Here is a 27,779-nt window from a genome sequence, read left to right on the forward strand (position 1 = left end):
AGATTGTCTAAGCTCTGTTGTGTCTCTTTAACTACTGTATATAATTTGTAATTTTTGGTGACAAGAATATTGGTATTATTTACTTACAGCTTTTCAAGATTTCACTGTACGTCAACTGTCATGAATTAGTATTTAGTGAGTACTCAAAGGTATTTTGGGCAATTTTTTTCTATTTAGAAAAGCAGAACATACTCAAAAAGTAATTATTTTCAAAGAGTTAAAAAATTATACTTTAGTGAAATAATAGAAACTGCATATCCATTAGTTTTAGCTTTTAAAATATAACAGTAGAGGCGGCGGGGCAAGATGGCGGCATAGAGAGGAGTGGAAGCTAAGTAGTCCCCCTGGAACAACTACAAAAAAACACAAACAACTAGTAAATAATCCAGAATAACTGCGGGGGGACAAACGAGACCATCCACTCATCATACACCAACCTGAATTGGGAGGAATGCCGGAGAACACAGCATAAAATCTATAAGTAAAACCTGCGGATCCAAGTTGTGAGACCCCTCCCCCATAGCCTGAGCTGCAAAGCCTCGTGGTGCCAGAGAGAAGCTCTCTCCCAGCAAGCGAATATAGCTCAGCTGAGCTCCAACTGGGGTTTTAAGTAGCGAGTGTGAACTGCTCACTACAGATATGCATCCCCAAAAAACAGACAGAGGATTGGGTGACGACTGACCTTGGAGAGCCGGAGGGTTGCCTTGGACTGGGTCTGAAGGGGACTGTTTCTTTTTCGGCTCAGTGGAGAAAGCCCCAGTCATATTCAGTTTCCAGGGCTGTGACCCGGGGAAGGATGGAGACACCACAAGCAGAGAGTGAGACCATTGAAATGCTAATGACCTCCACCTGGGGGGTCTGTCTTCTCTAGGAGGAAAGGGGTGGGGCCCTTTCCATTCAGAACCAGACCCCAGAGCCTGGGGGAACATGGCCATACCTCCTCACACCAGTCAAGAATTATAGGCTAACAGGCATCACCTGCTGGGCAGAAAAGCACAGTGACCTGAGGCATCAAAGGGTGGAGCAATTTTCTAAGACACACCCTCAGGGAAACCAGATACTGAATATTTCTTCCCTCTAGGACCTGAGCCTGTTCTGGTCTGGGAAAACCTGATTTGGATAACCAAGGAAACCATGCCTAGACAACAGAAAATTAAAACCTACACTAAGAAAAACAAAGTTATGGCCCATTCAAAGGAACAAACGTACACTTCAACTGAGATACAGGAATTTAAACAACTAATGCTAAATCAAATCAAAAAGTTTAGAGAAGATATTGCAAAAGAGATAGAGGCTGTAAAGGAAACACTGGGCATATATATGGCAGAAATCGAAAGTTCAAAAAAACAACTAGTAGAATCTATGGAAATGAAAGGCACAACACAAGAGATGAAAGACACAATGGAAACATACAACAGCAGATCTCAAGAAGTAGAAGAAAACACTCAGGAACTGGAGAACAAAACACCTGAAAGCCTACACGCAAAGGAGCAGATGGAGAAAAGAATGAAAAAATATGAGCAACGTCTCCAGGAACTCAAGGATGAAACAAAGTACAATAATGTACGTATCATTGGTGTCCCAGAAGGAGAAGAGAAGGGAAAGGGGGCAGAAGCAATAATAGAGGAAATAATTAATGAAAATTTCCCATCTCTTGTGAAAGACATAAAATTACAGATCCAAGAAGCGCAGCGTACTCCAAACAGAAGAGATATGAATAGGCCTATGCCAAGACACTTAATAATCAGATTATCAAATGTCAAAGACAAAGAGAGAATCCTGAAAGCAGCAAGGGAAGAGCGATCCATTATATACAAAGGAAGCTTAATAAGACTATGTGCGGACCTGTCAGCAGAAACCATGGAGGCAAGAAGGAAGTGGTGTGATATATTTAAGATACTGACAGAGAAAAACCGCCAACCAGGAATCCTATATCCAGCAAAGCTGTCCTTCAAATATGAGGGAGAGCTCAAAATATTTTCTGACAAACAGACAATGAGAGACTTTGTGAACAAGACACTTGCCCTACAGGAAATACTAAAGGGAGCACTACAGGGTGATAGGAGACAGGAGTGCCTGGTTTGGAACACAATTTTGGGAGATGGTAGCACAACAATGTAAGTACACTGAACAAAGGTAACTATGAATACAGTTGAGAGAGGAAGGTGGGGAGCATGTGAGACACCACAAGAAAGGAGGAAAGATAATGACTGGGACTGTAACTTGGTGAAATCTAGAGTATTAAACAATTGTGATAAAATGTACAAATATGTTCTCTTACGAGGGAGAACAAGCAAATGTCAACCTTGCAAGGTGTTAAAAATGGGAAGGCATTGGGGGAGGGATGCAATCAGCATAAACTAGGGACTGTAACTAATAGAATCATTGTATTATGCTTCCTTTAATGTAACAAAGGTGATATACCAAGGTAAATGCAGATAAGAGGAGGGGATAGGGGAGGCATGTTAGACACTTGACATTGGTGGTATTGTCTGATTCCTTATTCTACTTTGATTTAAGGTTATTTTTCCTTTTGCTGCTTCCTAGCTGTCATTTTTTTTTTCCTCTTTCTTTTGCCTCTCTGCCTTCTTTGACTGTCCCTCCTGCCTTGTGGAAGAAATGTAGATGCCCTTATATAGATAGTGGTGAAGGTGGTGAACACATAAATGTATGACCATGCAGAGAACCATCGATTATTTACTTGGGATGGAATGAATGGTGAGTGAACAAAACCATATTAAAAAAAAATGGGTTGATGACAAAACCTTGAGGGCAATATACTGAGTGAAATAAGCCAGACACATAAGGACAATTATTGCAGGGTCTCACTGATAGGAATTAATTATAATATGTAAACTCATAGACATGAAATATAAGGTACCAAGATATAGGACGAGGCTTAAGAATGGGGAGTGGTTGCTTAGTATGAGCAGAATATTCAATTAGGATAATAGAGGAAATAATTAATGAAATACTGAATGAAAATTTCCCATCTCTTATGAAAGACATAAAATTACAGATCCAAGAAGCGCAGCGTACTCCAAACAGAAGAGATATGAATAGGCCTATGCCAAGACACTTAATAATCAGATTATCAAATGTCAAGGACAAAGAGAGAATCCTGAAAGCAGCAAGAGAATAACTAACAGCACCAAATGGTGCGTGAATGAAGTGGAAAGGGGAAGCTCAGAGTCATATCTGTCACCAGAAGGAAAGTTGGAGGTCAAAAGATGGGAATGTATAAAACTGAATCCTGTGGTGGGCAATGTCCATGATCAACTGTACAAATACTAGAAATCACTTCCATGAACCAGAACAAATGTATGACAATACAATTAGAAGTTAATAATAGAGGGGCATATAGGGAAGAACTATATACCTATTGCAAAGTATATACTACAGTTAGTAGTATTTCAACATTTTTTCATAAACAGTAACAAATGTAGTATATCAATACTACAAGTCAATAATTGAGGGGGGTTGGTTAGGGATGGGGAGGATTAGAGTTTCCTTTTCTTTTTTTCTTTTTTCGTCTTTCACTTTATTTCTTGTCTGGAGTAATGAAAAGTTTCTAAAAATTGAACAAAAATTAAGTGTGATGGATGCACAGCTGTATGAGGGTACCCAGGGGCAAGTGATTGTATACTTTGGATCTTTGGACAATTGTATGGTATCTGAACAATCTCAATAAAAATGAAAAAAAAAATTAAAAAAAAATATACAACAGTAGAATATTATTTAGCTTATTAACTCTTATATTTAATATTACACCTTGGAGCCATACATGAGACTTTAGTTGTAAAGTTAGCACATTAGTTAAATATCTTGTGCTGTCAAGATTATTGTAAGGGGACTACCAGTTTAGTAGGCGGAACCCTTGATCTTGGGACCTGCCCTTACGAAGCTTGTTACTGCAAAGGAGAGGCTAAGGGTATTTGTAATTGTGCCTAAGAATCACCCCCAGAGAACATCTTTTGTTGCTCAGATGTGGCCTCTCTCTCTAAGCCAATTCTGCAGGTAAATTCACTGCCCTCCCTGCTACATGGGACATGACTCCCAGGGGTATAAATCTCCCTGGCAACATGGGACATGACTCCCAGAGATGAGCCTGGACCTGGCATCATAGGATTGAGAAAGCCTTCTGGACTGAAAAGGGGAAGAGAAATGAAACAAAATAAAGTCTCAGTGGCTGAGAGATTTCAAATGGAGTTGAGAGGTCATTCTGGAGGTTATTCTTATGCATTATATAGATATCCCTTTTTAGTTTTTAGTGTATTAAAATAGCTAGAAAGAAATATCTGAAACTGTTGAACTGTATTCCAGTATCCTTGATTCTTGAAGGTGATCATATAACCATACAACTTATATGGTGTGACCATATGATTGTGAAAATCTTGTGGCTCACACTCCCTTTATCCAGTGTATGGACAGATGAGTAGAAAAATGGGTACAAAAAGTAAATGAATAATGGAGGAGGGAGGGGTATGAGATATTTTGAGTGTTCTTTTTTACTTTTATTTTTATTATTTTTGTATTTTGGGGTAATGAAAATGTTTAAATATTGATTGTGGTGATGAACGTGCAACTATATGATACTGTGAACAATTGGTTGTATACTTCAGATAGTTGTATGGTATGTGAATATATCTCAATAAAATTGCAAAAAAAAATCTTAGGAAATTTCATAAATTATCTGTATAGTAGGAGATAATATAAAACTAAATCCTTTGTTATGTGACTTTCCTGCCATGCAGGAATCCCGTGAAGTGTGCATTTTATATGACGTGTGCCTCTTCATGTAGTAAATAGTTTCTCATTAATGTACATTTGAGGGGCTTTGAACTTCAGCTTAATTTACCCACAAAGTTATTCAAGTTGTAAAACGTTATACAATACATTAACAACTACCTTTTTTAGTCTGTCACATTACTGAGCTCACTTTATGAAAATTGCTACAAATACGTAGCATGATGTATTCAGTAACTCGTCTTTTTCAGCATGCGTAAAACTTTTTATTAGATTAACTGATACAGCTTGAGTCAACTAAATCTGCTTTCATACTTTATCAAAGGGGAATCAAGCCAGTTTTGCTTACATCATCATCTGAAAGATTTTCCTCCCCTCTAATCTACGTACACATCTCCAAACAAAGAAGAAAAACCAAACTCTGCTTATATACCTACTAGTTTCAGACACTTGAATGAGCTTGGGTGAAGTACCATTTGTTTCCTTCGTGCAGAAGTACAACTGTTCTCTGACTGGTTTTTCTGATGTTTGTGGAACCTACATATTTGAAAGACTTGAACATTGAACCTTTTAAGTTTTAAAGGTTCCTTAGCATTTTATCCTAGTTGTCTGTATTTGACAATATGCCCTTAAAGTAATAGACTTTTATCTTTATGGGTTTTTTTTTTGTTTGTTTTTCCTTGGAGTACTTCGAAGGATGTTATTATAGTGGTTTCTCTTAGGAAAATCTGTCATTAAAAAAAGAATTATAGCCTTGCAAAAAAAGAAAAAAAATAACAAAAACTAAATCTTATGTCATGTCTGAAAGCAACTGGATTTTTCAACATTGGAAGAGATTGACTTTTTTTTCTCCTAGCTGAGCACCAGATGAAGTTGTAGAATGGATATGTTAGTGTATTTAGGATTCATGGTATTTAGGATTCATGGAATTTCAAATTATGAATTGCATTTTAAATACTTGAATCATACCACTGCAAAGATATTCTTTCTTCCTTAAGAGGTATTCCTGAAATGAGATCAACTATGTGGTAAATAGGTTTTTGTTTCCCATCTTATGCTCATCATATATGAAGCATGTGAGCATTATATATGATTCATATGATCATAGGACATCAGTTTACTTAGTTGATTATTAGGTAGATTTGTCTGCACTATTTTCATGGTGTTCTCTCTCTTTAGTGTTGGCCAAAATTATTTAGTTTAATTTCCATAATTTAAATGCATGTATTTTGCCATCCCCTTATTCTGGTCTTAAATTCTTTTCCTCTACTTCATACCTTTTTTCATCACTGTCACAGAGAGAAATCATGGCTTCTGTATAGATAGCAGGTTGACTCAAAACTGCCAGAAGTTCTAGGTTTATAAAGTTAGAGAAAACAGATGCATGATAAGTAGTATGTTTTAGTTTCCTTGGCTGCTCAAGCAAATGCCATGAAATGGATTGGCTCAAACAATGGGAATTTATTGGCTTATTGTTTTGTGGACAAAAGGAAGTCCAGCTCAAGGCATCATCAAGGTGATACTCTCTTCCCGAAGATTGTAGCATGCTGTGGCTGGCTGCTGGTGATCCTTGGCTCTTCCATCACATGGCAAGGCACATGGCTGCATCTCCTGGCATTTCTGTTCTCACCTGGATTTTGTTGATTTCCAGCTTCTTGCTTCCTGTAGCTTTCTCTCTGTGTGTCTGAATTTCATACTTTCATGAAGGACTCCGGTAATAGGATTAAGACCTTTCCTGATTGAGGTGGGACATACCTTAACTGAAGTAAACTCATCAAAAGGTCCTACTTACAATGGGTTTACACCCACAGGAATGGATTAGATTTTTTTTTCTGGGGTACATGCAGGTTCAAACCACTACATAGTATAATTTAATTATATGATTACATGGTATCACAAGGAAGCCAATAAGTATGGATGTGCCTCTTTCTGATTGTATGAGAAAGTTTGATTCTATTTTCTGGTAGGCTGGAAATTTTTCACTTAAAACATCACTGTTTAGCTCATCACAGTCATAAAGATGCCTTGGCAAAAATGGCAGTGTAGGCCCTATATTTGTGGATCTCTATTTTTAGAGTAAAAAGTTATGAAACTAAATATAGCAATAATAATTACCCATCTTCTAAGAAGAGATAATTTAGCACACACTTAGCATGTATTTTCTCCAGAAAAAAAAATAGGTATTACTTATAATTTTGGTTGTCAAGTGATGGATCTTTCTAAGGCCGTAGACCATTACTGTTTTCTTGAGATTCGCTATTTTAATTTTAATTTAAAATTACTAACTTTGCTCTGCTTTTGTATGTTATTAGACAGTTATTTAAATTTTTTTTTCAAATTATGTTGACATCATTCTTTCTCTGTAGTTGAATTTAATTATCTTTTGTATTCTTGAAATTTTTAATTTTTTAATTGTACATTTCATAAATGTTGGTTTAATATGATTAAATTTTACAGTACATATAAATTGAGTTAAACTTTTGCTTGACTGCTTCAATTTGGACTAATACTCTTTGGACCTCTTCCAAGTAAGAGAAAATATAGAAGCAAAACCCAAAAACTCCCTAAAAATCTGAGAAGTGAAATTTCATCATAACTGATACTTTTCTTGGTTTTATGGCATTTCATGCTTCATTAAATATATTTCCTTCTGTAACTAACCACAGAAATATGCATTGAATCACCTAGAAAGTATAGAATTATCCTGAAATAAAAGTACTTCTGCAGGTAAGGCCTGCTATATTTATAGTGATAATACTTTTTTGGTTGGGGCAGAAAGGATGGTATATACTTCCTCCTGTCCCCCTGCCCCCAAAGATACCTTCATTGCAAACAGTAAATAGTAATTAATTATTTGCATTCATCATGTACTTTGGGGCATTACTCCTGGGTGCTTACCTTATTTGTAAACATTAATTTCAATTCATCAGGTCTTTATTAAAGGAGCACTTCTTTATGCGTAGAGTGATGCTGAGTATTATTGGATACCTTCTGTGAACTCATACTTTTTGGGTGACTTGCCTACTTATAAAAAATTGAATATGGAATATGGCATAGAATATAGCACATGCTATGTGGAGGCTATAATAATTAGAGATAATTGACACTTCCTGAAATCCCAGGAAGAGTGTATAGGAAACTTGTGTCATGTTTGGTTTGATGGTTTCTTCCCTTTTTTGGCTCTTTTAAGATCTGTTGTTTGTGCTACATATGTGGCACCAAGTGCATGTTACTTTGTATTGTATTTCCCTTTTAACACTTCCTTGTTAATCCCAAACTGGATTGCATTCCCAGAGAGTGAGGGTAGTATTACATGTCATTGTACCTAATTTCTGGCATAGTGTCTGGCATATAGTAGATACTCAGTAGATGTGCTGACAAGAATTGGAGAATGCTTATTATTTATCAAATACCATTTTCACCTTGCATTTTCATGGAGGTGAACTACATACAATTTAGGCTTCTTGGTAGAAGCTCCTTGTTCATAGTTTTTGGAGCTGGATATCAAGGGGGAAAAATGTATTTTATTTAGCATACCTGCCTAACACTTGGAACTTAGGAAATCCAGAGGTACTAAAAAGTTACATGATGAGCATGGACTCTGAACAGGAGGAATTAAGTTTCAATTGTTTAATTGTACCAGGCTATAATAGTTTCATGTCTTCATTTTTCAGAGTAAGGTTTTATTTATTAGGTGGGCATGGATCATCTTCTACCTGGTCTGTGTTTGTGTGAGACCTGTCAACTCTTCTTTCACTAAGCTTTTATTGCTGGTATTCCCCATTTTTGCCCACCCATCTCCTTTCTAATTAATACAAATTTTTTGAAATATCTTTTTAAATAATTCATAATTGCTTTAGTTGTGTCTTGATTTGGTCTGTGGACCAGAGTGCGTGACTTTATTCTGTTGGAAAATGTGTTGACTTTTAAAATTTAACACAGGGAGCAATCTTTTATTTTCCCCAAAGCTTTTGGGACACCTAACTGTCCTCCTTCTATATAAGATTTGCTTATAAAAGGTATATGTAAAGTACTATGGACTTCCATGGAGGAGACAGATTTATTTAATTAAGGTAAATCAGAGATGTGTTTATAGAGGAAGTGAATTGAGCTAAGAGTCACTAAAAGATGTGTAGTATTTTGATGAACAGTTGGAGAATAAGACAGACATTAAAATAAGCAACATTTTGAAAGATACACAATCAAGTCCATTCCACGTATGTTTTGAAAGCACTGTAAAAAATTTTATTGCCATATGGTTTGTTTGGGCCAAAGGAGTATAATAAGAAATAAATCTGCAAATTATGTTAGGGCCAAGTCATGTAAATCTTTGAATGTTGGGCAAAGTAATTTGGGTTCTTTTATTACATAAGCTTACTACTTTAGGATCTAGAATAAGCAGTGAGGCCAGTGAGGGTAATGAGTTGCTGAGAACTAGCAGAGATTATAAAGTGGATTTATAGTTTAAGAGAGCGTAAGATATTGGATTTTCTCTATAGTTTTTCTGTTTACTATTTTATTGTTTTCCTCTCTGATCTTTATTATATATATTTTTCTGCTTCTGATCCATATTCTTTTCAGTACTAGAAAGGGACCCTCTGCATATTGTGACGTTTTCTCTATGAGCATTTCTCTCCTTTTCGGTACTTTACTCTGCAAACTCTAACTGCATTGCTCTTTCTGAATCTCTGTTCTGGCTTCTGAACTCAGGGAGTGTGTCAGACATTGCTGCGGGTTCCCTTTTTCTGTGCTGTGACTTTGAAACACTCAAAGCAGGAACCTGGGAGCAATTATAGGACTCACCTAGTTTATCTCCAATCTCTCAGAAATCACTGTTCTTTATTGCTTGATAACTTGTGTTTTGAAAACTGTATTTCCTCTGTTTTTTTCCAGTTTTTAAATCGATTTCTGGCAAGAAGGTATATCTAGTTTTCATTGCTCCCCCTTCGCCAGAAGTGGTAGTGTTACATCATTTACTTTATATATGTATTTTATTGAGATTGTTCACATACCATACAACCATCTAAAGATCCAAAGTGTCCAATCAGTTGTCCATGGTACCTTTATACAGCTGTGCATACATCAACACAATTAATTTTTTTTCAATTTTTAGAACATTTTCATTTCTCCAGAAAAGAAATAAAGACAAAAAAAGGGAATTCAAATCCTTCCGTACCCCTAACCACACTCCCCTCCATTATTGATTCATAGTTTTGGTATAGTACATTTGTTACTATTGATGAAAGAATGTTAAAATACTACTAACTGTAATATATAGTTTCCAATAGGTATATATCTTTTTTCCTATATGCCTCTCTATTATTGACTTCTAGTTATAGTGTCATACATTTGTCCTAGTTCATGAGAGGGACTTCTAACTTGACAGCTAGAAAGCAACAAAAGGAAAGATAGCATTAACCTAAAGTAGAATTGTAAGAAAGGGATAAGTTTAGCTTTCACATAGAGACAGCATGGAATAGGGAAAATGGAGGCAGAACCAGCTTAAACAAACCCTGTGGTAAAGGGAAGAAAGAGCGAATCTGCACCAGCTCCTTATATGGAAAAGTAACCATGGTTACTGGAGTGTAAAGAGATATCAGGTAAAATCAGAGGCAGGAACTCCCAGCAGAAAATTTAAACTGAATGAACTCCCTCAGGTAGGCTGATCAATACAAAATCTCAATAATGAGCTAGTTGGCTCTCTTGGATAGGCTGTACAAATTACAATCTCAAAGATGGGCTAGTTAGTTCTCTCGGATAGGCTGTAACCTCTGTAGTACCCAGCCAATGGGGAAATGGGAGGGACTTGCGCATTAGGAACAGGAGATTAAAAGCTAGCCATTCTCTTCCTCTGGTGCGCCAGCCTACCACGTTTTTGGCTGTGTGCCCTTTCTTGCAAGATTGTAAATAAATTCTTTTCTCCTCCAGAACTGGGTGAGTGTTTTTTGTATAATACTTGTTTCCAACAGAATAAAGAGTCAGACAACATCACCTATGCCAGGAGTCCCATACCCTTCCCCCATTCCCCACCCGCACCCCCCATATGTGTTTAGCTTTTACTATTTTATTTTGTCTCCTTTTCTAAATGGCAAACTCTTGAAGGACAGACAACTTTTGTACCTTTTATAGTATCCAGTACACCACCTTATCCTGTAGATGCCTATTACTTAGTGCTTGAGTTGACTAGAACTGAATGGAAAAGAAAGATAAAAAGGAAGAAGACAGCCACCATCTATCTAACTGAACTGCCCCTGCATTGCAAATGAATTCTCAGGAATGCTAGTAATTGAATTTCTATATTCCACTCCCATCTGACAGAACTAGCCCTTTTAGCTGTACTATTGGAAATACCCTTATGTCCCACCAAACATAATCTGACTCAACTAGGCCATTTAACCTTAGTTTTTATAAGAATTTGTAAATTTGTAAAACTAGAAGAATGCTGATGGGGAGAAATCAATGGGACAATCACAGGTTAAGACATGATGTCAATTGCATTTATTACTGGTGAAATCTGAATAAGTTCTATGGTTTGTATCCATGTTACTTTCCTGATTTTGATATTGTGCTATATTTATATAAGATGTTAGCAAATGCAAAGGCTGGGTGAGGGGGGCACAGGATTTCCCTGTACATAATTTTTTGCTTTTAATTCTTTTGGGTCTTTACCTAGAGGTGAGATTTCTGGGTCATAGAGTAATTAATTCTATATGTAATTTTTTGAGGAACTGCCAAACCATTTTCCACAGCTGTTGCACCAGTTTACATTCCCATCAACAATGAAGAGTGTTCCTATTTCTCCATATCCTCTCCAATACTTAATTTCTGTTTTTCTTTAAAATTTAACAGTAGCCATTCTAGTGGGTCTGGAATATTACTCATTGTGGTTTTGATTTGTATTTCCTTAATGGCTAAGGATGTTGAGCATCTTTTCATGTGCTTATTGGCCATTGTATATCTTCCTTGGAGAAATGTCTATTTAAGTCTTTTGCCCATTTTTGACTTGGGTTCTTTGTCTTTCTATGGAGTTATAGGATTTCTTTATATATTCTGTTTATTAAACCTTTATAGGATACGTGGTTTCTTAATGTTTTCTCCCATTTTGTAGGTTGTCTTTTTGAACTTTCATGATGAAGCTCTTTGATCCACAAAAGTTTTTAATTTTGATAAAGTTCCATTTATCTAATTTTTCTTTAGTTGGTTGTGCTTTTGCTGTAAAGTCTAAGAAACCATTACCTAACACAGGATCCTAATGATCCTTCCCTGTGTTTCCTTCAATGAGTTTTATACTTTGTGTTCTTATATTTAAGTCTTTGATCCATTTTGAGTTAATTTTTGCATGTGGTGTTTGATAGGGGCTGACCTTATTCTTTTATATATGTCTATCCAGTTTTCCCAGCACCATTTGTTGAAGAGACTATTCTCTTCCCATTGAGTGGTCTTGGCACCTTTGTCAAAGATCAACTGGCCGTAGATGTGAGGGTTTACTTCTAAATGCTCAGATCAATTCCATTGATCTTTATATCTATCCTTGTGCCAGTGACATGCTGTTTTTATTCATACAGTGTTTTAATATGTTTAAGAATAGAGAGGAGTTCCCAACTTCAATCTTCTTTTTGAAGGTGTTTTTAGTTATTTGGCACACTTCACCCTTCCATATAAAATTAATGATTGGCTTTTCCATTTCTGCAAGAAGGCTGTTGGAATTTTTATTGATATTGTATTGAATCTGTAAATCACTTTGGGTAAAATTGGCATCTTTAGGATATTTGGTATTCCAGTCCATGAACATAGAATGTCCTTCCATTTTTTATGTTTTCTTTGATTTATTTTAGCAATGTTTTGTAGTTTTCCATGTTAAAATCCTTTACATCCTCAGTTAAATTTATTCTGTTAGTTTTTTTATAAATGAAATTTTTTACTTGGTTCCCCTTTCAGAATGTTCATTACTAGTGTATAGAAACACTACTAGTTTTATTGCATTAATCTTATGCCCTACTACTTTGCTGAATTCATTTATTAGCTCTAGGAGCTTTGCTGGGGATTTTTCAGAAGTTTCTATGTATAATATGTCATCTGCAAATAGGGAAATATATCACTATCTAGCTAGTGATATGACAGATTTTCTTGAGTGCCAGGATCCAACAAAAACAAACCAACTAATGCAAAAAAAAAAAAAATATTCCACAGTCTTCTCAACATGGCTCTGCCTTGGATTGTGCTCTCCTTCAGAGATTAGACTTTCTGTGAAGAAGTTCAACCTGAGGGAAATGCGAAGTGCAGGATCCTTTCTGTCTTTTCCAAGACTGCGTCCTGTCCTGGACTCATGGCTTTAGGAATTCCTCCATTTACAGGAATCCAAATGTCCACTCTATCCCCTGTGAAATAGACTTTCATCCCCTCCACAGAGCTCTATTGTGAGTTTTAAATCCATTTATGCTTCGCCCCAAGACACTCTGACTTCATTGCTCTTTACACTGTTCTAGCTGTCTGCAACTTGCTTCTTAGGGTCAGTTCTGGGATGGTAAGCCAGAGATGAGTTTCTTGTTTCAGTTTTTCAGGCTTCTACCAGATGGATTGGCATGGACCTACAAAACCCCCAGTGTGTGCATAGGGGTTACTGTGCTCCCTCCAAACAGGACTGGGACCACATGGCTGGCTGCATACCATACCAGGGAGTGGTTTGTGGAGGGGCTAGCAAGGATGCCACGAGCTTCTCCTTCCAATTTTAAAGCTGTGTTTCCTTGATTCAACACTTGTTCCAACTCTTTAACTGTTTTATGGAGTTTTGAGGAACATGACTCTGCCAGTTATTGCTAGTTATTCAAAGGTTCTGTAGGGGAATGGCATCCTGGGTCATCTCACAGCACCATTTTGGTTGACTGGAAGTCCCACAATTGCTTTTTTTGTTTGTTTGTTTTAATTCAGTTTTATTGCGATATATTCACATACCATACAGTTATCCAAAGTGTATAATCAGTTGTTCACAGGACCATCGTATAGTGTACAGTCATCACCCCAATCTATTTTTTGAACATTTTCCTTGTACCAGAAAAAGTGAAAATAAGAATAAAAAAAAAAAAGTAAAAAAGAACACCCAAATCATCCCCCCCATCCCACCCTATTTTTCATTTAGTTTTTGGTCCCTGTTTTTCTACTCATCCATCCATACACTGGATAAAGGGAATGTGATCCCCAAGGCTTTCACAATCACACTGTCACCCCTTGTAAGCTACATTGCTATTCAATCGTCTTCAAGAGTCAAGGCTACTGGGTTGCAGTTTGGTAGTTTCAGGTATTTACTTTTAGCTATTCCAATGCATTAAAACCTAAAAAGGATTATCTATATAGTGCATAAGAATGTCCACCAGAATGACCTCTCAGCTCCATTTAGAATCTCTAAGCCACTGAAACTTTATTTCATTTCATTTCGCATCCCCCTTTTGGTCAAGAAGATATTCTCAATCCCATGATGCCGGGTCCAGATTCGTCCCCAGGAGTCATATCCTGTGTTGCCAGGAGATTTACACCCCTGGGAGTCAGATCCCATGTAGCAGGGAGGGCAGTTCATTCACCTGCAGAGTTGGCTTAGTAGAGAGAGAGGGCCACATCTGAGCAACAGAGGCACTCAGGGGGAGATTCTTAGGCACAATTATAAGCAGGTTTAGCCTCTCCTTTGCAGCAACAAGCTTCATAAGGGCAAGTCCCGTGATAGAGGGCTTGGCACATCAAACCGCCGGTCTTCAGTGTTTGTGAGAACATCAGCAACAATCCAGGTTAGGAAGTCCAACACCTCTGCATTTTCCCCCAGCTCCTCAGGGGGGCCCTGCATATATGTTTTTATTCTCTGTCCAAATTATTTTGGGATGTGTCTCTATTTCACACTAACCTGTGCAAACCTACCAGGTCTCACTTCCTATTAAAAGTTCAATGTAATTCAACTCATACAGAACAAACTGTATGAGTTGAATTGTTTAGGAAATATAGATCTTACACCAACTAAACATCTCTTCCCTTGGTCTCTGTGCCAGTTTGAATGAATGTATTATGTCCCCCAAATGCCATCATCTTTGATGCAATCTTCTGGAGCAGACATTTTAGTGCTGATTAGATTGGAATTCTTTGAGTGTTTCCAAGGAATGTGCCCCCACCCAACTGTAGGTGATAACTCTGATTAGATATTTCCATGGAGGCATGGCCCCACCCATTCAGGGTGGGCCTTGATCAGTGGAGCTATGTAAATGAGCTGAAAGGCAGCGAGAACTCAGTGCAGCTGTAACTGATGTTTTGAAGAGGAGCTACAGCTAAGAGGGATGCTTTGAAGAAAGCACAGAAGCTGTAGATGAGAGACTTTTTGAACACGGCCGTTGAAAGCAGACTCTTGCTCCAGAGAAGTTAAGAGAGGACAAATACCCCAAGAGGAACTAAGAACGACATTTTTGAGGAACTGCAGCCTAGAGAGGAAAGTCCTGGGAGAAAGCCATTTTGAAACCAGAACTTTGGAGCAGACGCCAGCCATGTGCCTTCCCAGCTAACAGAGGTTTTCTGGACACCATTGGCCATCCTCCAGTGAAGGTACCCTATTGTTGATGACTTACCTTGGACATTTTATGGCCTTCAGACTGTAACTGTGTAACCAAATAAACCCCCTTTTATAAAAGCCAATCTATGTCTGGTGTTTTGCATTCTGGCAGCATTAGCAAACTAGAATAGTCTCACATGGAATTTGAAGTTTTAAAATGCAGTCAGTATTGTCCTTTACCCTTTGGCCCAATTTGCCCTAGTCTTAACTACATCTGCTTCATTCATATCTCTAGTTAAGTTTGGACTCTTTTTCAGCTTTTTTAAAAGCTATGTGTGCTAATACTGACATTCGTATCTGCTGAGCTCTAGGTCTGAGTTTCTGGTGTCACACAGATAACCAAAATTCCAGGGATCGATCAGGTTATACACAAAGAGATCAGCATCTCGGAATCTGGAGATAGCCATTATAATTCAGGAATAGATGTGACTGTGCTAGGAGCTTACAATCTAGGGAACTTTACAATAAGTGTTCCCCTGATAAGCTGTGCTCTAAGGTTCAATTCTGAATTTACACATTGTAGTTAGTCCATATTGGTGAGGCATTATAGTGTTTGCCTTTGTTTCTGGTGTAGTTCACTCACAGTGCTGTCTTCAGGTTCCATTTACCTCGTTGGGTATCTCACAGCTTCATTCCTTCTTGCAGTTGCTCAGTATTCCATTGTATGCACATAGAACAGTTGATCATTCTGTTCTTCACTCGATGTACCCTTAGGCCATCTCCACCCATTGCAAATCATGCATTCTCTCTCCATAAACACCAGTGTGCAAATGTCCATTCATGTCCCTGCTCTCAGATCCTTCAAGGAAATGCCCCCTAATGAGGTTGCAGGACCTTAAGGCACCCACATACTTACCTTCGTGTGGAACCACCCCACTGTCCTCCAGAAAGGCTATATAACCAACAGTAAATACGTACATCCCTTTCTCTGTGTTTTCACTGGGACTTTTATCCCTGTTTACATTTTTCATACAATTTTATAGAGCTGTATTCACATACCATATAATTGTCCACAGTGTACAATCAGATGTTCATGGTATCATCATACAGTTGTGCATTTATCACTACAGTTAGCACTTGGACATATTATGATGAAAAAAAGGTTATTTAACAGATAATGAAAAAGATAATTAAAAGAAAAATACAAGGAGATAGAAAGAGGGTAGAAATCAGGCATTTGATGATGAAGAACTACAGAATGTTCAGCAGGATTGATTATATAGATCCAGAAATAGATAGCGTAATATGGTGCGATGGTAGCACAATATTGTAACTACACTGAACAAAAATGTCCATGAGTAAAGCTGAAAGAGGTGGGCTAGGGGCATAAATGACACCTGAGGTAAAGATAGAAGATAAAGACTGGGACTGTTTAACTTAGCAAAAACTGGAGTGGTCTAAGACTATGAAAATGTACAAATATAAAACTGTTCATGCATGTTGGAGAACAAATAAATGTCAACCATGCAGAGTGTTGCAAAGGTGATGGTATTGGGGAAAAATATGATCAAAGCAAACTGGAGTCTATGGTCAACAGTAACGTTGTAATATGCTTCCACTAAATGTAACAAAGTCAATATACCAAAGCTAAATGCGTGTGAGAGGGGGATATAAGGGATGTATATGGGATTCTTGGTTGTGGTGGTGTCTGACCCCACAATTGATTTTTTTTTTCTGATACATGAACTTTTATTCAGGACTTATCAACAGGGTAAGAAGTCGTGAAGAGATCTTGACGACTCTCTTAGGCCAGGTGGACATCGCATTCGCAGGGAAGTTGACTGCAGGATTTAAAAGGATGGGAGCCAGTTATAAGGGTTTGAGACAAAGACATTCCTAAGGGTGCAAGCGCGGGAAAAGAGTCTTGATGGGGGGAGAGGGTGGTGATCGATAGATAACATTTGGGAGCCAGGAAGCAGGTAGACTAGATTAATATTTGACAGCAGGTAGTCTGGGGTACATTTACATCTTGCTCTTTTGTGAGACCAGGAGTTTCTCACCTCCTGCTTACTTTCCGTTGCACATGTTAAAGTTACGTTTTAAGGTTAATTTACCCTTTTCTCTTTACTGGCTTATAAAGATGATAGGTTAAACATTAGCTGCCTAGGTCATGCAGCTTGCTGTGCACCAAGGTCCGCAGGCCTGTTCTGTTCAGTCCAGGAGCTGCCACAATCCACCCCCACACAACAGTTTCCATTGACCATAGGACAGACTTTTAATGCGAAATTCACAACAACAATGCAATAAACAACATAGTATTAATATACTGGTGCAGAAAGATAATAAACTTATTAGCAAGTGGCGCTATTGCCGTGTAATGAGTTCCACCATTTAGACAAGAGGATTATTAGATAAATGATCACTACTTTGTATGTGATTTTTTTTTTTGCATATGATCAAGAATGTGTCTTACATTTTGTGAATTACCAGGCACATACATACAACACTGTATATTAATTAGAGCACAAGTACTGCCTGGGGCTAAAATAGCTGAAGGATAAAACTACCATGCAGTCTGCTTTATTCTATATCTAGTTTCTACCATATTCCAACTTTGACCACAGAAATAAATTTCCCTTTCTGCAAACTTTCTGCAACTTTCTATATTCATTCAGATTTTATTCCACATCCTTTCTTTTTCTTCATTCTGAAACAACCAGTCATTCAGGACAAAACTACTTTCCTTTTCCTTCAATAAAAACATCCCTCATACCCTCTACATTCAAGTCACCAAAAGAATTCTGGAAACTGTTCTTAAGCCAACATTTCACAGCATACTATTACCATTAAAATTAAATTTGTTAGAATAATGCTAAATACTCAAAACATTTTAGTTAATGTATTATTGAAATAGTAATACACATTTTTTTAAACAAGAATCAACAACACATGTGAGCATTAAATTGGACAGCTGAGTGGTTTAACAATATGTAAGCCAAGTCTTTACTAGTAGATAAAAGAGTTCCCGGTGGGGGGGGGGTTTAAATACCATATTTTCAACCCCTGCAGAGGGCCCTTGAGATCTGCATCTGGTTTGGGGTATAATAAGTGTTTGCAAAGTTATGCATACAATTCCCTGGGGGATGGGGAGTCCCAGATGGGAAATACAAGTAACTCTTGGCATCCTATGTAATTCTAATACCCCATGGGCTTAGGATTCTCAACCAGCATGGCTGCATGGGCCAGAACCAGAGCCTATTGCCTTTATTTTCCCCAATTTCTAGTGATGGTGACAAGGCAAGAGTAAGTTATTATCATTGCCCTGTTGCGGCTTGAAGGCAGCCAGCCCCTTTATCTGAATTCGTAAGACCTGCATGGACCCAGCAGTTACCATGTCCACAGGGGCGGGAGCTGGCCGCTTTAGTTCGGGAGTTAATACTGATACAGTCCTCAAGTCCATTGTTTCTATGATCCTTTAAGTGTTCCTTTAAAAGGCCATTTATTCTTTCAATTAACCCAGCTGCTGTGGGATTATAGGACAAGTAAAATGTCCAAAGGGCATCATGTTCTGTAGCCCAGGCCTGGGTTATTCCCAATTATTTACTAGTTTTTTCCTGGTTGTTTGTTAGTTGTTCCAGGGAGACCAACTAACTTCTACTCTCTCTATGCTGCCATCTTAGAGCTCCCCCAAGTCTCTCTGTTTTGACTGGAGATTTTAATCCTTTTATATTTAAGGTTATTATTGATAAAGTAAATTCTTCCTCCTTTTCTCTGTTAATACTTTATAACTTTAGAATTTCTTTATAATGAACTGTTGTGAATCATTTCTCATTTCCTTTTTGTTTGTCTTTTTTAGAACTTTTTGGTTTTGTGGTTATCATAGGAATTACATATAACATCCTGAATCTATTAAAATTAGTTTGAATCATTACTAATTTAACTTCAATAGCTTACATGTGCTCTGCTTCCATATCCCTCCATCTAGACCCTTTATGTTGTTCTGTTCACAAATTGCAATTTTGTACATTGTGTGCCAAATAATTTAGGATTGTGCTTTTTTATGCATCTGTATTTTAAACCATGTAAGAAATTAAATGACAACATTACAAACAAAAACTATAGTAAAGTGTGCATTTATTTTTACTCATACAAAGTTCTATGTATCATTCTTTTTACATCAAGCATTTTCCCATGTACTACTCTGATTGGAAATTATTTATCCATTTCTTCTTTTCCTTTTTTGTTTAATGTATAGGTCTCACCTTGGTATTGAATCTCATTCTTACTGGTCCTAATGCCTGCTTCTAGGCACACTTTTTATTAAAAATTCAGTTTTATTAAGGTATAGTCACATATCATACAGTCATCCATGGTGTACAATCAACTGTTCACAGTACCATCATATAGGCATGCGTACATCACCCCAATTTATTTTTTGAAATTTTTCTTATACCAGAAACAGTAAATATAAGAATAAAAATAAAAGTAAAAACACCCAAATCAACCCCCCCATCCCATCCGATTTTTCATGTAGTTTTCGTTTCCATTTCTCCACTCATCCATCCATACACTGGATAAAGGGAGTGTGATTCACAAGCTTTCACAATCACACTGTAATTACTTGTAAGCTACATTGTTATATAATCATCTTCAACAGTCAAGGCTACTGGGTTGCATTTTGGTAGTTTCAGATATTTACTCCTAGCTATTGCAACACATTAAAACCTAAAAAGGGTTATCTATATAGTGCATAAGAATGCCCACCAGAGTGATTTGTCAACTCAATTTGGAATCTCTCAGCCACTGAAACTTTATTTTGTTTCATTTTGCATCCCCCTTTTGGTCAAGATGTTCTCAATCTCATGATGTCAGGTCCAGATTCATCCTTGGAAGTCATATCCCACATTGCCTGGGAGATTTACACCCCTGGGAGTCAGATCCTACGTAGCGGGGAGGGTGGTGAGTTCACCTGCCAAGTTGACTTAGCTAAAGAGAGAGGGCCACATCTGAGCAACAAAGAGGCACTCAGGGGGAAACTCTTAGGTACAATTATAAGCAGGTTTAGCCTCTACTTTGCAGCGAGCTTCATAAGGGCAAGCCCCAAGATAGAGGGCTAAGCATACCAAGCCATCAGTCCTCAGTGTTTGTGAGAACGTCAACAACAATCCAGGTTAGGAAGTCCAATGCTTCTGCATTTTCCCTCAGCTCCTCAGGGGGCCCTGCATATGTTTATTCTCTTCCCCGATTACTTTGGAATGTATTCCCATTTTACATTACCCTGTACAGACCCATCATATCTCACTTTCTATTCAAAGTTCCATGTAATTATGGTATTTGAACAAACTGTGCAAGTTAAATTGTTTAGGAAATATAGATCCTGCACTATATAAACATCTCTTCTCTTGGTCCCACACAGAAGTTGAAGTTTTAAAACACAGTCAGTATCATCCTTTACCCTTTGGCCCAATTTGCCCTAGTCCTAACCACATCTACTTCATTCATAGCTCTAAATAAGTCTGGACTCTTTTTCAGCTTTTTTTAACAGTTGCTCTTTGTGCTAATATTGACATTCATATCTGGCCGAGCTCTAGCTCTGAGTTTCATGTGTCACACAGATACCCAAAATTCCAGGGATCGATCAGGCTATACCCAAAGCGAGCAGCATCCCAGAATTGGAGATAACCATTAGAATTCAGGAATAGGTGTGACTGCTGTAATAGCTTACAATCTAGGGACCGTTACATTAAGTGTTTCCCTGATAAGCTGTGCTCTAAGATTCAATTCTGAGTTTACACATTGCAGTTAGTCCATTTTGGTGAGGCATTATGGTGTTTGCCTTGGTTTCTGGCATAGTTCACTCAAAATGCTATCTACAGGATCCATTCACTTCCTTGGGTGTCTCACAGCTTCACTCCTTGCAGTTGCTCAATACTCCATTGTATGCAGACACCACAGTTCACCATTCTGTTCCTCAGTCAGTATACCCTTACGCCAATAATGGGTTGCCATTATTGCCTCCATAAACACCAGTGTGCAAATGTCCATTCATGTCCTTGCTCTCAGATCCCCCAAGTATATGCCCCCTAATAAGGTTGCAGGACCTTATGGCACCCACATACTTAGTGTCTTCTGGAACCACCACACTGTCCTCCAGAAAGGCTACACCATTCTGTCTAGGTACATTTTTTAAATTGTGGTAGTCAATCTTAGTCTTTTCTGTGTAAGACTGATCTTGATGTTGTTTTTCCAAGGGAAAATTTTTTTCTTTATTATATTTTTTATTTTTTGAAAATGTAGTCATTGAAAATATGCTATTGCCCTCAGGCTGCCTTTTTCAAAGAGTATTTTCTCTAAAATTCCAAAGAAACACACATTTTGCTATAATCTAACTACATTTAGACTGAGCTTTTTAAGTACAGCATTTTGTTCTTTTTGCTGTAATTTTTTCCTGAGGGGCAAAGATAAACAGCTTGAAGAGATAACCATCTCTGAATGCTGCTTCTAACAATATTTAGCAGCCAGTGAATGTTCTGCATGTGCCTTTCTCAGAAAGGCTACATTAACTAAACAAGCAGTAAATATTCTGGGTGACTGATAGATGATAGAATTTAAAACTAGCCATTTGTCATATCAGGCTAATCATTGTTTTTCTATTTGGGTAAATAATACTCATCTTGTTTCCACAGGTCTTATCAAAATCCATGTTAGTGTCTCATACCAAACATATTTTTATAAAGCTTATGAGATCTAAAGCTAACAAAATATGAATTGCTTGAATCATATTTGGTTAGTTTTCATTAGATGTATATTTTGATTTGTTTCCAAATCACAAATTGTACTATATCCTGTGTTTTGAAAAATGATGGCTATTGTGTGGTATTACCATCAGTCAACATTTACAGTAAAGCTGAGGTTGTTTTTACCATTGAAACCTTGACCATGGATTGAATTAGTACTTGGAAACATACTTTCATTATATCCTACCAAAAGAAAATTTCATTATACAGGTTTGTGCCATTTATATACTTAATATCTGGTGGTTTCTGTTTCAGGTACCACTGTAATTTGAAGTGTCATATCCTTTGCACATTTTAACTCCAATAGCCTAAGGGATGCTGCCTTAGGCAATTGGAGCACCCTTTCTTGGGTCCACAGAAGAGACAACTACTAAATTCATATTTCAGGTCTAGATGTTCTCTTGAATTACTTTATATTTAATTAAACAACCATGCATCATCTGAATCATCAAAAGTATCATAAAGCAAACTCCTGTGGGACAGGGATTTTATCTTTTTTATTCTATTTTCAGTCTCTAGAATGGTGCTTGGCACATAGTTTTTCAGGAAGTTAATTGCTGAATTAATTACCATCAGCTCCAGTGTCACCATCACTATTCCCACCCCTCGTAAAAATGCTAACATTTAGAGGACCTGGATCTTTTTCTCCAATAGTTGGTCTTCTGTTCCATCTACTCTCCTACCCTTTATGTCTCTCACTAGAGGTTTCTTCTATTCTATTCATCAACTATCTACTATTTCCTTGTATAATAATACCCAAAGTAGTAGCAATGAAGATGATACTGATTCCTAGTATTTTGATTACCAGCCATGTGGTAGGCCAAAGGTAATATAATAGTTTGTATTAATCACGGTGTTCCAGGAGGTATAATAAATTATTTATATGTACTATATCACTTAATCTTTTTTTCCTATGAAACAAGTTTTATTTTAATCAAATAATAAAAAAGATAAAAAGAAAAAGAAAATATAATACAATACAATAGTAGGGTTAGACAACAACACCACTTACATGAATCCCATATCCCTACCTTATATCCCCCTCATACACATTTAGCTTTAGTATACTCTCTTTGTTATATTTAATGGAAGCATATTAAAATGTTACTGTTGATCATAGACTCCAGTTTGCTTTGATTATATTTTTTTCCCAATACCATCCCCTTTACAGCACTCTGCATGGTTGACATTCATTTGTTCTTCCACATGCAAGAACACTTTTATATTTGTACATTTAGTCACAATCATTGACCACTCCAGTTTTTGCTAAGTTAAGCAGTCCCAGTTTTATCTTCTTCTTTACCTCAGGTGTCATACATGCCCCTAGTCCACCTCTTTCAGCTTTACTCGTGGACATCTTTGTTCAGTTTAGTTACAATATTGTGCCATCATCCCACAGTATTATGCTATCTATTTGTGGGTCTATGCAGTCAATCCTGCTGAGCATTCTGTAGCTGGTCAGCATCAAATGCCTGGTCTCTGCCCTCTTTCTATCTCCTGATAACCTGTGTTATCAGCTTTTAATTCTCATTAGTATTCATATTAATGAGACCGTACAGTATATGTCCTTTTGTTTCTGGCTAACTTCTTTCAGCATGATGTCCTCAAGGTTCATCCATGTTAGTATATGTTCTGTGTCTCCTCTTGCAACCCGTCTCCTTTGGCTGGTGTCTCCGACCCAAAGGAGAGCAGTGGCTTGTGTGTGTGCGTGTGCGCGTGTGTGTGCGCGCGTGTGTGAGTGCAAATGAGCGAGGTGAAGAGAAGGAGAACCTACGCGGTGTGACTGCTCTCATTTTTTTTTTAATTAACTTTTTTTTTTAATCATTTAATAAACTGTTTATTTGTAAATCAATAAATATGGATACTAAGCCTAAAAACTTAGACAATCAATACTACATTAGTAATAGGCATTTAGAATGAGAGTCCATTTGCACAGATTTGTTTTGTAAATAGCATCATCACTGCACACATATACTCTGAATGTTCATTAAATTATCTTATACTACTAACTCTCCTTAGAAAAGATATATTCTACTTAGTTCTAGCTGAAATAGCATAAATTCCAAATTAATTAGCTTTACTGTATTTGAGAATAGCTCTGGCTCAAGTAGATACCTTCAGTCATTTGTTTCCTACTTTTATATATATATATATATGTATATATGGGTAAGTTGCATCTGCGTGTTGTTTTTATGAAGTCTGTCTATAACAATCTACTGCTAGTAACAGACGCACAAAGTTGCTATGTAAAATTATCCCTCAGTTTTATTCTAAACTCATAGTTCAGTTGATTTTATGGTTCTCAAATTGTCACACCTAGGAGAAAAACACTGGGACCTTAAATCAGAACTCAGTTCCACCTGTCTCAAGGTTTGGCTAGTCATACGATTTTACTCAAGTCTTCTATATAAATGTAAGTCAACAACTTAATCTCGAGTTTGAGAGATGTTTTAGAATCCTATGACCCTGCCATTCTTGAAGGAAAGTGATATGTAATTTCTGGATAATTTAAAGAAAAGTCTATCTTACCAGCTGCTTTAAAAATAAACAGTTCTTCTGTTTATCTAATCTCTGAATTTATCTTTCTGAATTCACTAGTTTGTAAAACTGGCCTTAAAGCAAAGGTGTGAAACCTAGGCAACTAATGGAGATAGTGTAATCCAGCCCTAGAGGTACTTCAAAGTATCCTAAATTGTTTTTCATTTATGGGAAACAATCAATTCCCACTATATCCTGAAATCATAATATCAGATTGCACTCCCCACCCCCACCCCAGGACAACGCCACATTCTACTACAGAGCTTCAAAAAAAGTTGTCCTGTGGGTAAATGATGGCTGTTCTTCAAAGACTTCTCAATGGACAGCATTATCAACACCTATCCCTTACTATACCAAAGAGGTTGGAGAGTAAATCGCCCATTTCTACTTCTATAGCACCAAATGTAACCACCAATTTCCTTTTCACCCATGAAGAATACTTCAAGAGGCTCTGAAAGAACAGAGAAACTAAGGATCAGAAGGTTTACAAGTATCTAAAATTCAAAAATTAAATCTTTCACACAAACTTTATCTCCTTACAAGAAAGGTACTAAATAAGTTACATTTAAATGTCCTATTAAAAAAACAAAAAAAAACCCTCCTCATTTAAGAGAAAATGGAAATTATTTAAAATATGAGGGGTAGGAGTAAAAGATGAGCTATATATTCAATTCAAATTACATTAAAACCCAAACATAAAATATAAACAGAAGTGAAATTTTCCTAAAAGGAAATGAATATTCACTAACCTCCACCTCCTCTCCAAGTAGGTAAATCACACTAAAGAGAAGAAAGCTACATGGACCAAGAAATCTACATGGACTTTCTCACTTTGAGATACGTAAAAGAATAAAAATTAATTTCATGTTGCCAAAATAACTATTTAAACGTTTAGGGTTATATAGTTAGAAATATATAATTCTACTTTTATAGACAAGTCATCTAGGGGAAATAAGTTAGCACAATCATTTGAATTGGTTGCCTACATACTGGACAGGGCTTATTTTGTTTTTTTAGCTTCTTTGCACATGTAAAACATGCCATAAGATGTCCTGTTTTGCCATGGACAATGCAACCATTTTTAGGTCGACCTTGGCAAATCACACAAGGTGCAGTGAGTGGCATTAAGGGAAAAACTAGATGGCACACTTTCTTCTTGATCTTGTGTTTCTTCCCTCTCAAATTCTTTGACATCTTCTTGACTGCTATAAATGATGCTACTAGAAGTTGATGGCTGAGAAAAGTCCTCACTTTCTTGGGATAGGGAGGCTTGTGTGATTTTACCATCATTTTCCTCAACACTTGACTCTTCAGAGTCACTCACTGTCATTTTTTTGCAATCAGGAACATCAAAGCCCTCTTCCACATGTGCTGAGTTTTCTAGTTTGGCGCTCTCAGATATTTTCCCTTTATCCTTTCCTTTATCTTCAGGAAGCCAATTCTCACGAAGGGCCCAACATCTGTTGCAATGTGGTAGAAGGTAGAAGTGTACTTGCATGAAGTACACTTCCAATAGTCAGCTAAGGAAATTTCAGGATCTTCTTCAAATGACTCTGTATCACTCTCTCCTGCCTGATATACAGTAACTCGATACACCTCGTCATCTTCATCTGACAGTTCTTGTCCTTCTTCACTAAGGCTATAATCTTCTGAATCGAGAGATTCAACTTCAAATTCTACACTGAACTGATCTGAAACTGAATCCTGATCCAACCAGTCACCAGAATGTTCACTTATACCAGCATCAAGATCCGGATTTGATGGAGTCTCTGTCAATTCACTGCTACTGCTTCTTTCACGGCATATCTCCCTTATTACACACACAGCAAGGCTTTCATCAAATGAAAGGGAAATGCTATCAGATTTGTGGCGCTTTCTTTGTCGTTCACCAGTTAATTCATCTGAACTTTCTTCTGTCTCACTAATTGTTCTCCTTCTAGATGAGGTAGTTGGTCTAGAAATCAAATTTGAGGATGAAGGTTTCTCTTCCTGCAGCTCTTGTACAGAGTCCTTTTGCTCACTTTCATCTTCAGGGCGACACCTGTTTTCACTCACAGATGTGCCTGAATCTGATGGTTCCTGCTGACTGACCACTACCAAGTTTCTGTAGATCATTGTATATATTTTCCTGTGCTCTTTCACAGAAAAGCTTGGCACTCCAAACAAATCTCCTAGAAGATCATTTGAACAATATACAATATGTTGTTGCTTCTCATCATATAATCGTTTAGCCATAATATACTGGCCAAGATAAAATATAACCTCTTTCATTGTTTAAGTGTCTTTTTGTGCACCAACTGACTTCAGCAACTTCAAAAGCAACGGCTTTGGTCTAACCAGGGTCTCTTGTTCCGAAGCAGGAATCTGTGAGGTGCTTACAGCACCATCAGTAGATACAGACATGTTGGTATTGCACATTTGCCATGCGGGGTTTTTCGCGCCTGGAGCTGGGGTCTCTCGAGGCTCCCTTGTTCCGTTCATGGGGCCCGCGGAAGTCCAAGGCGCTGGGCCTCGGCAGCCATTCCACTCGCGCGGCCCAGGCCACTAGGGCCCTCGAACACAGTAGGTCCTGATAAAGAGGCTCCAGGCGCCAAAAGCGTCGGAACCTCGGTCAGAGGGCTTAGGGCTGCCCCTCAGGTTCGGCTTCTTGCCCCATCCCCCTTCCAGTCACACAGGGCCGTACAAGCCCCAAAAGGAGAGGCGCTCGCTAACAGTCTCCCGCGACCAGCGCCCCCTACCGCCTGAAAAAAGCGCCTAACTTTTTTTAATGATGGGTTGAGCCCTCTACCATAGGTTTTACCCTTGGGAAGACGGTTGCTGCAAAGGAGAGGCTAGGCCTCCCTATAATTGTGCCTAAGAGCCTCCTCCCGAATGCCTCTTTGTTGCTCAGATGTGGCCCTCTCTCTCTAGCTAAGCCAACTTGAAAGGTGAAATCACTGCACTCCCCGCTACGTGGGATCAGACACCCAGGAGAGTGAATCTCCCTGGCAACGTGGAATATGACTCCCAGGGAGGAACGTAGACCTGGCATCGTGGGACGGAGAACCAGGGACCAAAAGGGAGATGTGAAAGGAAATGAAATAAGCTTCAGTGACAGAGAGATTCCAAAAGGAGCCGAGAGGTCACTCTGGTGGGCACTCTTACACACAATTTAGACAACCCTTTTTAGGTTCTAG

The 27,779-nt window shown here is 37.8% G+C and overlaps 1 protein-coding gene and 1 pseudogene across 2 annotated transcripts in view; one reads left to right on the forward strand and one right to left on the reverse strand.

The window, feature by feature from the left end:
• SBF2 (SET binding factor 2) overlaps nucleotides 1-27,779 on the forward strand; it is a 696,898-nt gene that overhangs the window by 300,237 nt on the left and 368,882 nt on the right. The gene's annotated exons all lie outside the window — the stretch shown is intronic.
• LOC119537505 lies at nucleotides 25,546-27,097 on the reverse strand (annotated as a pseudogene).

Source organism: Choloepus didactylus, chromosome 6 (genome assembly GCF_015220235.1).
Source record: "Choloepus didactylus isolate mChoDid1 chromosome 6, mChoDid1.pri, whole genome shotgun sequence".
NCBI lineage: Eukaryota > Metazoa > Chordata > Mammalia > Pilosa > Megalonychidae > Choloepus > Choloepus didactylus.